Raw genomic sequence first — 11,271 nt, forward strand, 5'->3', positions numbered from 1 at the left:
TTATGAGTTAAAGCCATTGGGGATCGGCAGGGGAAAGAGGACCCTTTAGAATTCTGCCATTGCTACTTATGGTACCAGTTCATAGCTGGAATAGAGCCCCCTAATAATAGGGATGAGGGGCGAACTATGAACGACATTATGCAGCGCCCATGGAGTGCTGGGTGGGCTGCAGCATCCTGAGCGATCCTGAATTGGGCCAGTAGATGCAGCCTACTCATTAGACTTAGCCATGGGGGAGATGCAAGTGATAAAAGAAAGATAGGAAAGGCAGGAAGACAATGGGAATAGGAATTTGTGGAGTAACCAAGGCAGAGAGTGGTGAATGGAGATGAAAGCTGAGAGATTTGGGGGAAAACATGGAGAGATGGGATGGGGCTTCTACTAGAAGCTTGAAGGGGTAGGTGGAGCAGTTAGAAAGAAATTAGCAAGGAAGGCATGGATCAGAGGAAGAAAATGGAGAGAAGGTGGGAGAAAGAACTGTCTTTTTTGCTACTCCTGGCAGGAACTGAAACAATTAACACAAACTTAAAGAAAGTTTCAGTCTTAGCTGAAAGGGGGAAAGGAAACTTAGATCTCAGATCCTGAGGAAAATGCTATCTCAGACCCCCTGTTAAGTCAGTTTCTATGGCTGCCCCACTGCTGTGGTTGATAAAGACCCTAAAGCCGTGGTGGCGAACCGATGGCACGCATGCCACAGGCGGCACGCAGAGCCGTCCCTGTGGGCACGCGTGCCATCGCCCCAGACAGATGGATGCAGGGCTGGGCTGCTCCCCTCCCCCTCCTCCACGCATGCAGAGTCTGGGAAGGCTGTGAGAGCTGGGTGGGGAGAGGCTACAAAAGGAGCAAGTTTTTTTTCCTGTAATATATTTTATTGATTTAAAAAAAAACATAAATCACTTAATAATTGGTGAACAGTGTGTTGTCTGGGTTTACATTTGTAAAACAATCGCTAACAATTGATTTCTATAATCCATAATCCACATAATGGTTTTAGTTGATTTTCTCTTTTCCCAAAATATCCTCTTGCAAACATTGAGTTAATACAATTCTTATTGTTTTGATAGATAACATTTAAATATATAATTTTTCCCAATATTCCTAAAAATAATAATCACATCAATATAATATTTCTTTTCTATCCAATCATTCTGGTTGCCTTATCATAGGACTATTACAGTCCTTATTTTAATTTGTTTCTCCCACCAAATTCTAGGTATTCTTACTGGTTAAGATTTTCTCAAAAATTAATTACATTAAAAAATTTAACTTTATTTTTTCCATGTGAACCATCTCACACTTTTACATTTCCTAAGGAATAGATAAAACACTGGAAAAAAAGAGAGGAGAGCAAGAGTAAAGAAACATAAAACATAACATACTACTTAAAATATATATCCCTCCTGAGCTAATATATATGTTTCCATGATTTCTTATTCTTTTTAACCATAATTAAAAATATGTTTAATTTTTAAATATTCCAATTAATACATGTAATCATCTAATCCTTTAACTCTTATTCAAAACATTTTTAATCCATTATAATTTTCTTAAATTCAATCACATTTAAATATCTAACACATTTCCTTTATCTAAATCTAAGTCATTTCAACTTTTTTATATTACTCATCTCAAGAAAGAGAATAAAAGGGGAAAAGCATATTATATTATTTAGGAAATTCATCCCTTTTAGAATGACATATATATTCCAAATCTTTTCTATTTCTTTAACCATATTCAAACAAATGTTTCTTTTTTAAATATTCTCTCTGGTAAGTCCCATCATCTATTTTCTTGGTTTCCACTAGTCCTTTTCCTTTGCCCAATCTCTTTCATAATCAATGTATTTTGCTGAATCAAAGGGTTTTTCTGCATGTTCGTAAATGTTACTGTAGATATAAAAAGTAAATCAGGTGAAGTGTCTTTGTACAGGGCTTCTGCCTTTCCATGCTTGTTGAAGATCTTTTTCTTTCTCTCCACTTCTCTTATCATTTCCTTTCTCTCCAGTGTTCCTGACATCTCTACAGTCCATTTTATACAATCTGTTTTCTTGTCCTCAGATTTATTTTGTAATCTTACGGGATAAGTTGTTTTTTCCAATTCTTGTAAAAAAATTTCCACTAGGATTAAATCATGTTTCTTTGTTTTGTTAAGTTCCATCTTTAAGTCTTTATTCTCAATTCTATATCCATTTATCTGTTTTATCTGCTCCTTCTCTTTTGTTGTTTTCTGGGAATTTTTTTGTTGTAGAGTTAACTTGGAAATAGATTGATTTATATTTTCAAAGTTATTTTGGATTTCTTTGTGGTTTAAAATCATTGTTGTTTGAATTAGTTGCGGTATACTATATATCTCCTCCTGTGAAGTATTTATGTTTTCTTGATATGTTCTTTCTACGTGTCTCTGATCCATGATGGCCAAGAATTTGAGTTTTTCTCTTCCATTCTTTTCTCTGTAAATAACTTTTAGAGTCCCAATTAAATAGATATTTGTAATCCAAATAGTTCAAAAAAGATTTCCCCCCCCTGAAATTTATAATTCTCTCTTTGTCTACAGCCCAGATTATTGTCTTTTTTTTTATCTGGGAAAGCTGCGAGTGCTGGGCAGGGAGAGGCTACAAAAGGAGCAAGTTTTGGCGGGAGTAGCATTTGGTGCAGACAGTGAGCGAGCACGAGCGACCAGTGGTGAGTTTCAGTGGCTGCTGCTTTGAGCCCCTCAACCAGCTGGCCACGCAGGGGAGGAGGGGGGTGAGGGGCCGCCGGGTATCTGGACCTGGCTGCTTGCTGGCTTCAGCAGGTCCCAAAAAGGCAGCGGAGCTCACCCAGCTTTGTGGGGCGGCAATGGCAGTGGCGACAATGGTGGCAGCGGCAGCCCGGGCAGGCTTTGGTTAAGCCAGGTGAGGCCGAGCAGACAGCCAGAGAGAGCAGCGCCTGAGCAGGGTTGGGAGGGGGCATCGGGTTCTGGCCCCTTCTATCTTCCTTGCAAAATTGTCCACAGGCCAGGGAGAAGTTGGCTGCCCAGCCTCGTGGGGCGGCAATGGCCGCGGCGGCAACGATCCCTCAATTGTCAGGCCAGCCAACCATGCAGTGGAGGAGGGGGCGGCTGGGTGCCTGGAGCTGCCTTGGTTGCTTGCTGGCCTCAGCAAGCCCCAACGAGCCAGCGGAGTTTGTACACCGACTGCCCAGCCTTGTGGCAGAAGCGAGGGGTGGGTGTGCATCACAGTGTGAAAAACGGCTTTACGCCACTTTTTTAATTGCCGTTGTCACTTCAAACAGTCACTAAGTGAACTGTTGTAAGGCAAGGACTACTGTACTTTATCACTTTTTTCCTTTTGGGGGGGGTCATCAGGTTTTTGACACCTTGCTAGGCAACTGGAAAAGCCCTGAATTAGAGTACTCGGATTGCAGCTGCTTTCTTGCAGGTATGTGGAATGGCGTAGGACCCACAGGTTTTGCAAAGTGAAGAGAGGAAGTTGGTTACAGCTTATTAGGAAAGATAAAATAGAGAACCAAGAATGCTTCACTGACCATTCTTCATCCAGATTTTATATCAGTTGCATCTGCTAATAGAGGCGTTCTGCTTCAGATTTCTCTGTTATTTTCAGTATCTGGTAAAATGAATACTTTCCCAACAACCTGTAAAATCCAAGACACTGCTTTCATTGTTTAATTCCCTTCTCCTAGATCAGCGGTTCTCAACCTATGGGTCGTGACCCCATTTGGGGTCGATCGACCATTTCACGGGGGTCGCCAAGCAAGGCTGTCCGCCATTTTTTCCCCTTTTCCGGCGGGTGCCTTACCTCCCTTGAGCTGGGCCAGCTGGTGGTCGGCCTGCTCCGTCTCTGCTGCTTGCCAGCTACGCCTCGGCCAGCGCAGGGGGCGGAACCACACATGCACGGCGCTCCCGGGCAGGGAAAGTCCTCGACTTACGACCGGTTTAGTCCTCGACTTACAACTGGTTTAGTCCTCGACTTACGACCGGTTTAGTCCTCGACTTACGACCGGTTGGGGGTCGCGGCATTAAAAAGGTTGAGAACCACTGTCCTAGATTGTTGATTCAGGGAATATCCATTTCTTTAGTGTTAACTAATAGTGTTAGTTATTTAGGGATAGATTTGTATTGGTTGCTTCATTTTTTTTTTATTTTGTGTTTTTGTAGACTCCAAGTCTTGTACACCAAAAATGAGTACAGCAAAGAAAGCAAAAACAGATAGTGGAAGATCATTCCAAGAGGCCTGGACAGAGTCATTTGGAGTGACTGAACGCAGTGGGAAAGCATGTGTTCTATACAACGAAAATGTGTGTTGCACATCAAGTGTCAGACAGCACTTTGACACCAACCACAAAAGTGTTGCCCAACTTGGTGATACTGAAAGAAAAGAGTTTCTTGAAGGGAAATTGAGGCACTATCATTCCCCGCATCTTAGTTTTTCCAACTATCTTTCCAGAATAAATCATCTGACAGCTGCCAGTTTTAAAATTTCACTGTGCATAGCAAAACATGGTAAGCACCTCTCTGATGGCGATATTATCAAAACGGCCATGTTGTCTGAGGGTGATTCTCTTTTTCATGATTTCCCAAACAAGGATAAAATTATTCAACGCATCTCTGAGATGCCACTTAGCAGAAATACTGTTAAAGATCGAATCCAGCGCATGGCAAGTGATGTTAGTCAGCAGCTCACCACTGACTTACAAAAGGCAGCCTGTTACTCCATGTGCTTGGACGAAAGCACAGATATAAACAATCATGCAAGGCTAGCAGTAATTTTGCGTTATGCTGTTGGTGACATCATGAGAGAAGAGCTGGTGAAACTGGTGTCTTTGCCTGAAAGAACACAAGGAGTAGATATCTACAATGCTGTGAAGGAGGCCTTTTTGTCACAAGACATAAGACCAGAAAAAGTGGTTTCAATTACTAGTGATGGAGCACCTTCTATGGTGGGGGCAACAACTGGTTTCATACAGTTGTTTGTTAAAGAAACAAAACATCAAATCATTCAGTTCCATTGTATTATACATCAAGAAGCTCTTTGTGCCAGGGAAAGCAAAAAAAAATTTGACGATGTCCTCAAAGATGTCACAAAAATAGTGAATTACATCATGGCTCGTGCTTTGAATTGTCGACAATTTCAAGCACTTCTTGAGGAGGTTCAGGCACAGTATAATTGTTTATTTATGTATAACAATATCCGGTGGCTGAGCAGAGGACGAGTCCTGGAGAGATTTGTAGCCTGCTTGGATGAAATTAGGCTGTTTATGAATGAAAAGGGGGAAGAATATCCACAGCTCACTGATATGGCCTGGCTTACCAACCTCATGTTTTTTACAGATTTTACACTACACTTCAATATACTGAACAAACAATTACAAGATGTAGGGAAAACAGCAGAAAGGATGTTTTGTGATATCAAAACATTTGAGAGAAAACTGCAGGCTTTTGAAAGAGACCTTGAAAGCGAGCAGCTGAAATATTTTCCAAATCTAAAAATACATTTAGAAAATTCTACATTTGCAGACAATCCTACAAACCAACAGGAAATCTACAAGGAATTTTCTAGCATTGTAGCAGCTGCAAAGATGAATTTTAGTAACAGATTTTTACAGTTCCGTAAGATGGAGACAACCCTGTGTTTTCTTACTTCTCCAGATAAAGCCAAATTTGAAGAACTTGATCTTTCCTGCTTACACTGGTTAGATTTAGGAGATCTGGAAATGGAGCTATTGGAATTTCAAGAAAACTCTATCTGGAAAAATAAATTCTATGACCTGCGTGAAACACTTGAGAAGATAGAAGGGATGACAAAGGACAGCACAGTTAGTTCTGAAAATGAAATTCTTAAAGTGTGGAATTCTCTGTCAAATAATTTTAAGTCAATGAAAGCACTTGGGATTGCTTTCCTTACTTTGTTTGGATCATCTTATACTTGTGAGCAGCTGTTTTCAGCTTTGAATTATATCAAATCTGACACCAGAAACAGACTAACAGATGACCTGAATGCTGCATGTGTTGCTCTCAAACTTACAAAATATGAGCCAAGGTTAGATAAATTATTAGCAAGCATACAACAGCAAAAATCACATTAATTCTTCAAAAGCATGCCAAATACAAACTTTTACCTTTCAATAAAAAGTTGTTTGTATCATTGAAAGCTCTGTTGTTGTGTTTTTGGGAGGGGAAGTGAGTGGGGGATTTTTACTTTTTTGAGTGAGTAGGGGATTTTTACTTTTTTGCCTTGTTTTGCTCTTTTAAAGAGAACGTGCCCCCAATGCCCTCCTACATAGCCAGAAGCCTTGCGACATCGCCGTTCCGCCTGCAGTGCTCCCCCAGCCCCTCTCTTTAGAGAAAGTCAAGTTTTTTCTTTTGTGGTCTTTACATATTTAAACTGCAGCTAGAAGGAAGTGGGGAAGAAGAGCATGGCAACACACTCTTCTGTTTTAACTTTTTTTCCTTTTTGGAGTTTTCAGCCTTTGGGAGGGGGTGTAGCTGCCCCCTTCCACCCCAAGCTATCAGCTGAGCAAGATGCCTGCCTGCCCGCACTCTTCCCCCTGTCCCAAGATGTCCTGAGCGCAGGGGGGGGCTGTTTGGTTTTTATTCCCCTCCCATCTGCTGGGTGGTTGCAGCAGGTTTTGATCTCTTCTGTCATGCTTTGAGGTTACCCACGAAGCACGTTTTGGGGAGGGGATCCCACTCTGGTTGCTAAGCTTGCTTAAACCCTCTTACTCCTCCTCACGGAGCCCCCCTTTGTCTGCAACCAGTCCGCCTCACCCCCGCCCTGCCCCCTCGCTTCACCCTGCAGGACTAGCCTCCTGCCCACTGCCCCACCTGCCAGAGACCCCCTGAATCTCCCCCATCCCTGCCGGGCTCCCACAGGAATCCCTCCCCAGCAGCAACATCGAGGTGGCCACGCTCACCCAGTCTGCCATGATCACTGTAGCCACGCCCACCCGGTGGGCTATACCCACCCAGCACCTGGTGATACATAAGTGGGTTTTGGGTTGCAGTTTGGGCACTCGGTCTCTAAAAGGTTCGCCATCACTGCTCTAGCCTCTCACATCTCCCAAGATCCAGAGGGATGGAACTGGTTTTGGCTCACATCTTGGTTACCTGATCTGGGATCCTGGGGAAGAAAATTGTTCAATTTTTTCTGTTTTTATAATTTTCTTTTGTATAAATTTCCTCAATTTTTCAATGTGTTAAATCTGTTTTCCTAAAATATTATTTCTATATGTTAAATTTGTCTTCTTGAAGTATTGTACCTCCATACCAACTGGACAGCAAACATATTGGTAAGAAAACATACAAAACCTGTAATGCTCTGAGTGGGTGATGAGTGAGCCCCATTTTGTGGCATCTCCTATTTAACTTGATGTGAGAACCTGAGAGCACACTTCTGTAATACTTGCAGAAAGTATTCAGAAATATTTAATGGTAACACTGGAAGGGGAGGTTAGCCACTTCCTCCTTTTAATTAGAACTGATGAGAAAAAACACTTGAGATGGACTATGTTTCTGAACTGAATGCTCTTTTGGCACAGAGTTTGGTGATAATCACTTCACACCAAAGACAAAATGCAAACATAAATGACAGATGTAGTTTCAAGCCTTACTTAATCTATTGTATATGCAAATATGCATTCTCATACTGGCACATAAACTTAAATATTGTATAGACGAAGACTACTGCCATTGCGAAGTGGTATCAGCTGTATTTCTGTTCACAGAAATAATCAATTACTTCCAGAGCAGACAAAAATGGTAATTACAATATTAGATGGAAAACTATTTGAAACCCAGAACAGTATTTAGAATAGTTCAGCTGCCTAAACAGCTATCAATACAGTACAACTTTTAGTCCAATAAACCAGGGGTGTCAAACTCAATTTCACTGAGGGCCGCATCAGCATTGCGGTTGCCCTCAGGGGGGGCGAGTGGGTGTGGCCAAGGTGGGTGCAGCCTATTAGTGGGCATGGATGGAATGGGTGTGGCCTACTGGGTGGGCATGGCCAACTCTACATCGTTCGCGTCAAGGGTGCCTGTGGGGGCCTGGGCAGGAGTGGGACAGATCTGAGGGTCTCTGGCAGAAGAGGGTGGGACCGGGGCAAGCACCAGAAGTCATGGTCCATTTCTTCATTCCTCACAAAGGGTGACACCTCCCCAACATGCACCCAGGGGGCAGGGGCGACGCAGCAGGGGCTGGTTCCTCGCTGTTTCTAGACGGCCTTGTGGAGCTAAGACTGAATGCGTTTCAGCATAGATGGCCACCACAAAATTGTACATTGGCTCCCGGCCGGCCTGGGCCAGGGCCAAGGCAGCGGGGGTGTGTGTTCCCTCACTGTTTCCAGGATGGCTTCGCGGGCCACATGAAACCACTTTGCGGGCCGCATCCTGCCCCCAGGCCTTGTGTTTGACATGTCTGCAATAAGCGCTCATTGCATACTGTGGTATGTATCTCTAGTCACATGCCTAGAATTTATTAAAACAGCAAAACTATATATACATATACGAGAAACTCCCAAATTCAGCTGACTCTTAATGTAAGATTCAAAATTTACTGATATTCCTCTTACCCACACACCATTTTTACTGAAGACTCAGTGTAGCATCCATTTTTCCCTTTTAGGTTTTCAGGTTAAAATTGGAAGATAAAATTGGAAAATTATGCAGTTGACCGTCTAATTATAATCAGAATCAGATGATAAACTCCATATTTTCCGATTCTACCTTGGGCTGATCAACGACGGAAATAAACTTGTTCCTGTAACATCCGCTTTTAACTTACTATATCGTACAATCGGCATGAACTAGCATGCAAACTAACATGTTCAGGAAAGCAGTTTTCCTACCGGCCCAACTTCGCATGACTATAAAAGCTGCCTTGTTGTATCGAGGCCAAACAGTACAATCCCGAGAAAAGCAAAACAAAAAAACTCCCCCAAAGCCAGCGTAGGGTTTGCAAACAAGAGAGGAAGGTTTCGAAAGTTAGCAATACCAGGGCGGAGCCGAGAAGGAGCCCCCCCCCCCCGCTTCAAAAGTTGCAGTTCTCTGCAAGCAAGATCGAAACTGCGAAAGGGAAAGTTCCGGCGCGCGCAAACTGGCATAATGCTGTCGGAAATCAGCGCCCGAGCCCTTTGACAGGCTGGGGCCACCCGCTCGCTTTGGCGAGCCAGAAGCAGAGCCCACGACAACTAGGGCTCCCGAGAGACATCCGCTCGATTGCACCGGACGCGCCGCCCCAGTCAATTCACCGTAAACCGGGGCTGCGCTCCGAGTGTCCCCCCTCTTCCCCCCCCACCGCTTCCCTCTCCCCCTCGGGCGCTTCTTACCCCTCAGCAGGAGAGCCGCAGAACAGCTTCCGCTACGCCCCTCATCAAACGATCTCGCGAGGCCTCCGCTCAGCGGGAACGAAGCGTTCCGCCCTGACAGAGCGCACGCGCTGTCCCGAACGACGAGCTGGGCGAGGGAGGGACCCGTGGCACGCGCTCTCGGAGTCCCCGAGACCGGACGCTCGGTCCCCACCCCCCCGGGAGATGGTCGCGCGTGTGCGCCTCGTAGCGCCCTGGGATTAGAGTTACTCTTGCGCTTCCCTGCATTGTGGGTTTTCAAGCTGTCTTGGGGGAAACTGAGTCAAGTAATTCCACAATTTTACAGACTTGGGTCCTATGCTAGAGCAAACGCTGCATCGCATTTCCTGCTGTTTCCTCAAGAGATAGGAGATGCGGTGACTTTTTATTGGGGAGAGCAGTCTCTTCCATGATACTTCCAGACTTTAGAAGCCAAGACCATAGATCTTCCCTCCCCTAATCCTTTTCTACCAAACTGAGCAGCAGCAGCTTTGCCATAAATCCCGAGACTGGCTTGGTTGCTTCTATTGCCCCTTTTTCTCTTTGCAAAGGAGCCAAGGAGAGAATGTAAAATTTAAGGATGCCAGGGGACATGAGTTATTATTTATTTATTTAAATGTAGTGGCCGCTCCAATTCCAGTGGATGCTGCTGCTGCTGCTTACATTGCCTGGTGCTGATGCCGATAGGGTGTGAAATAAGGGGTAGGGTTGCCAGGTCTGCTTCCAAAAAATAGCGGACAAGCGGGGGGGGGGGTTAAGTAGTAAAAAAAGTAGACTGTACAGCTTTAGATTACATACCATTTCATCATAAAGCTTTTGAATAAAAAAATGTCCACTGTTTTGTGGAAAAAAAAGTGGACAGTCCACTTTTTTCACATGTTTACTATTTTGTGAAAAAAAATAGTGAACATAATGTGAAAAAAGTGGACTGTCCACTCAAATAGTGGACACCTGGCAACCCTACTAAGGGGCAGTTGCTTAGCCTCTTACAATAGCACGAAGACGATCATTGCAGTATTGTTAAGTAGGGCAAATCCGGTGGTTATGTTGGAGAGACCTGTATTTTGTCAGATAAAATTAAAATAAATATCAGATAAAATGTTTATTCTGAGAATAGGCTGGTGGTATTTTTTTTTTCCGTCCGATGTCCTCACCAGTTTTACGCATAAAAATTTGAAATTAGGAAGTGAAACTTCTAAAATGGATCTTCACTGATGGGAAATCTTTTATTTGCTGATTTTTACTTATTACGAAACTGTTCACATCACATGAGCCCCTTGAGAAAAAGAACTATTGGTAAGTTTCAATCCAGTTAAATGCGTTTATAATTACAGCCTTATAATATCATCTAAGTATCTTACCTTTATTTCAAAGCAATTCAGTCTTTTCCCTATGATGGAATCTGTTAAATAAACATGCTTAGGACTGCAGCATTACAAATCAATTTTATGCACTACTATATTCCATTATAATAGAAGTCATCACAACGTTTGCATTTAGAACTTCTGCCTTAAAAAAGAACAATTTCCTTTATCTCCACTTCTACTTGTGTAGGCTATTATGAAAAGCTACACTCATTTTTGCATGTGTATTGTGGCATTGCACATATGATCAGCAAATACTTAATACTGATCCTGGTTGTAGGATCTGCAAGTACTACTACAACGTTCTGCTGGTTTACAAAGTCCTATTTTGCTCTTTGTATTATTTTGTGATACTTTTTATTTTGTTTTCATGCACACTCACCTAAATAATGTCATTTTTCTCCCTGGGAGGAATGTCCTTGAGGAGTACTATAAGAAAATCCCATAACAATTTCCTCCAATAAAATTGTTTGCTTCCCTACAAAGTGTACTCCCCTAGAAGAAAGGTAGCTGTAAAACAGAAACTTTCAAAAATATTCTCTTCAAATAAGGTTTTCGTTTCTATT

At 43.0% G+C, this 11,271-nt stretch overlaps 1 protein-coding gene across 1 annotated transcript in view; it reads right to left on the reverse strand.

Annotated features, from left to right (window-relative positions):
• GRB2 (growth factor receptor bound protein 2) overlaps positions 1–9,370 on the reverse strand; it is a 75,968-nt gene extending 66,598 nt beyond the window's left edge. The window contains exon 1 of the mRNA XM_015821832.1: positions 9,324–9,370. The gene's annotated coding sequence lies outside the window, so the exon portion shown is untranslated. The remainder of the gene's footprint in view (positions 1–9,323) is intronic.
• Between the last annotated feature and the right edge of the window lie 1,901 nt (positions 9,371–11,271).

This window comes from Protobothrops mucrosquamatus, unplaced genomic scaffold, assembly GCF_001527695.2.
Source record: "Protobothrops mucrosquamatus isolate PMUCROS unplaced genomic scaffold, P.Mucros_1.0 scaffold1406, whole genome shotgun sequence".
NCBI lineage: Eukaryota > Metazoa > Chordata > Lepidosauria > Squamata > Viperidae > Protobothrops > Protobothrops mucrosquamatus.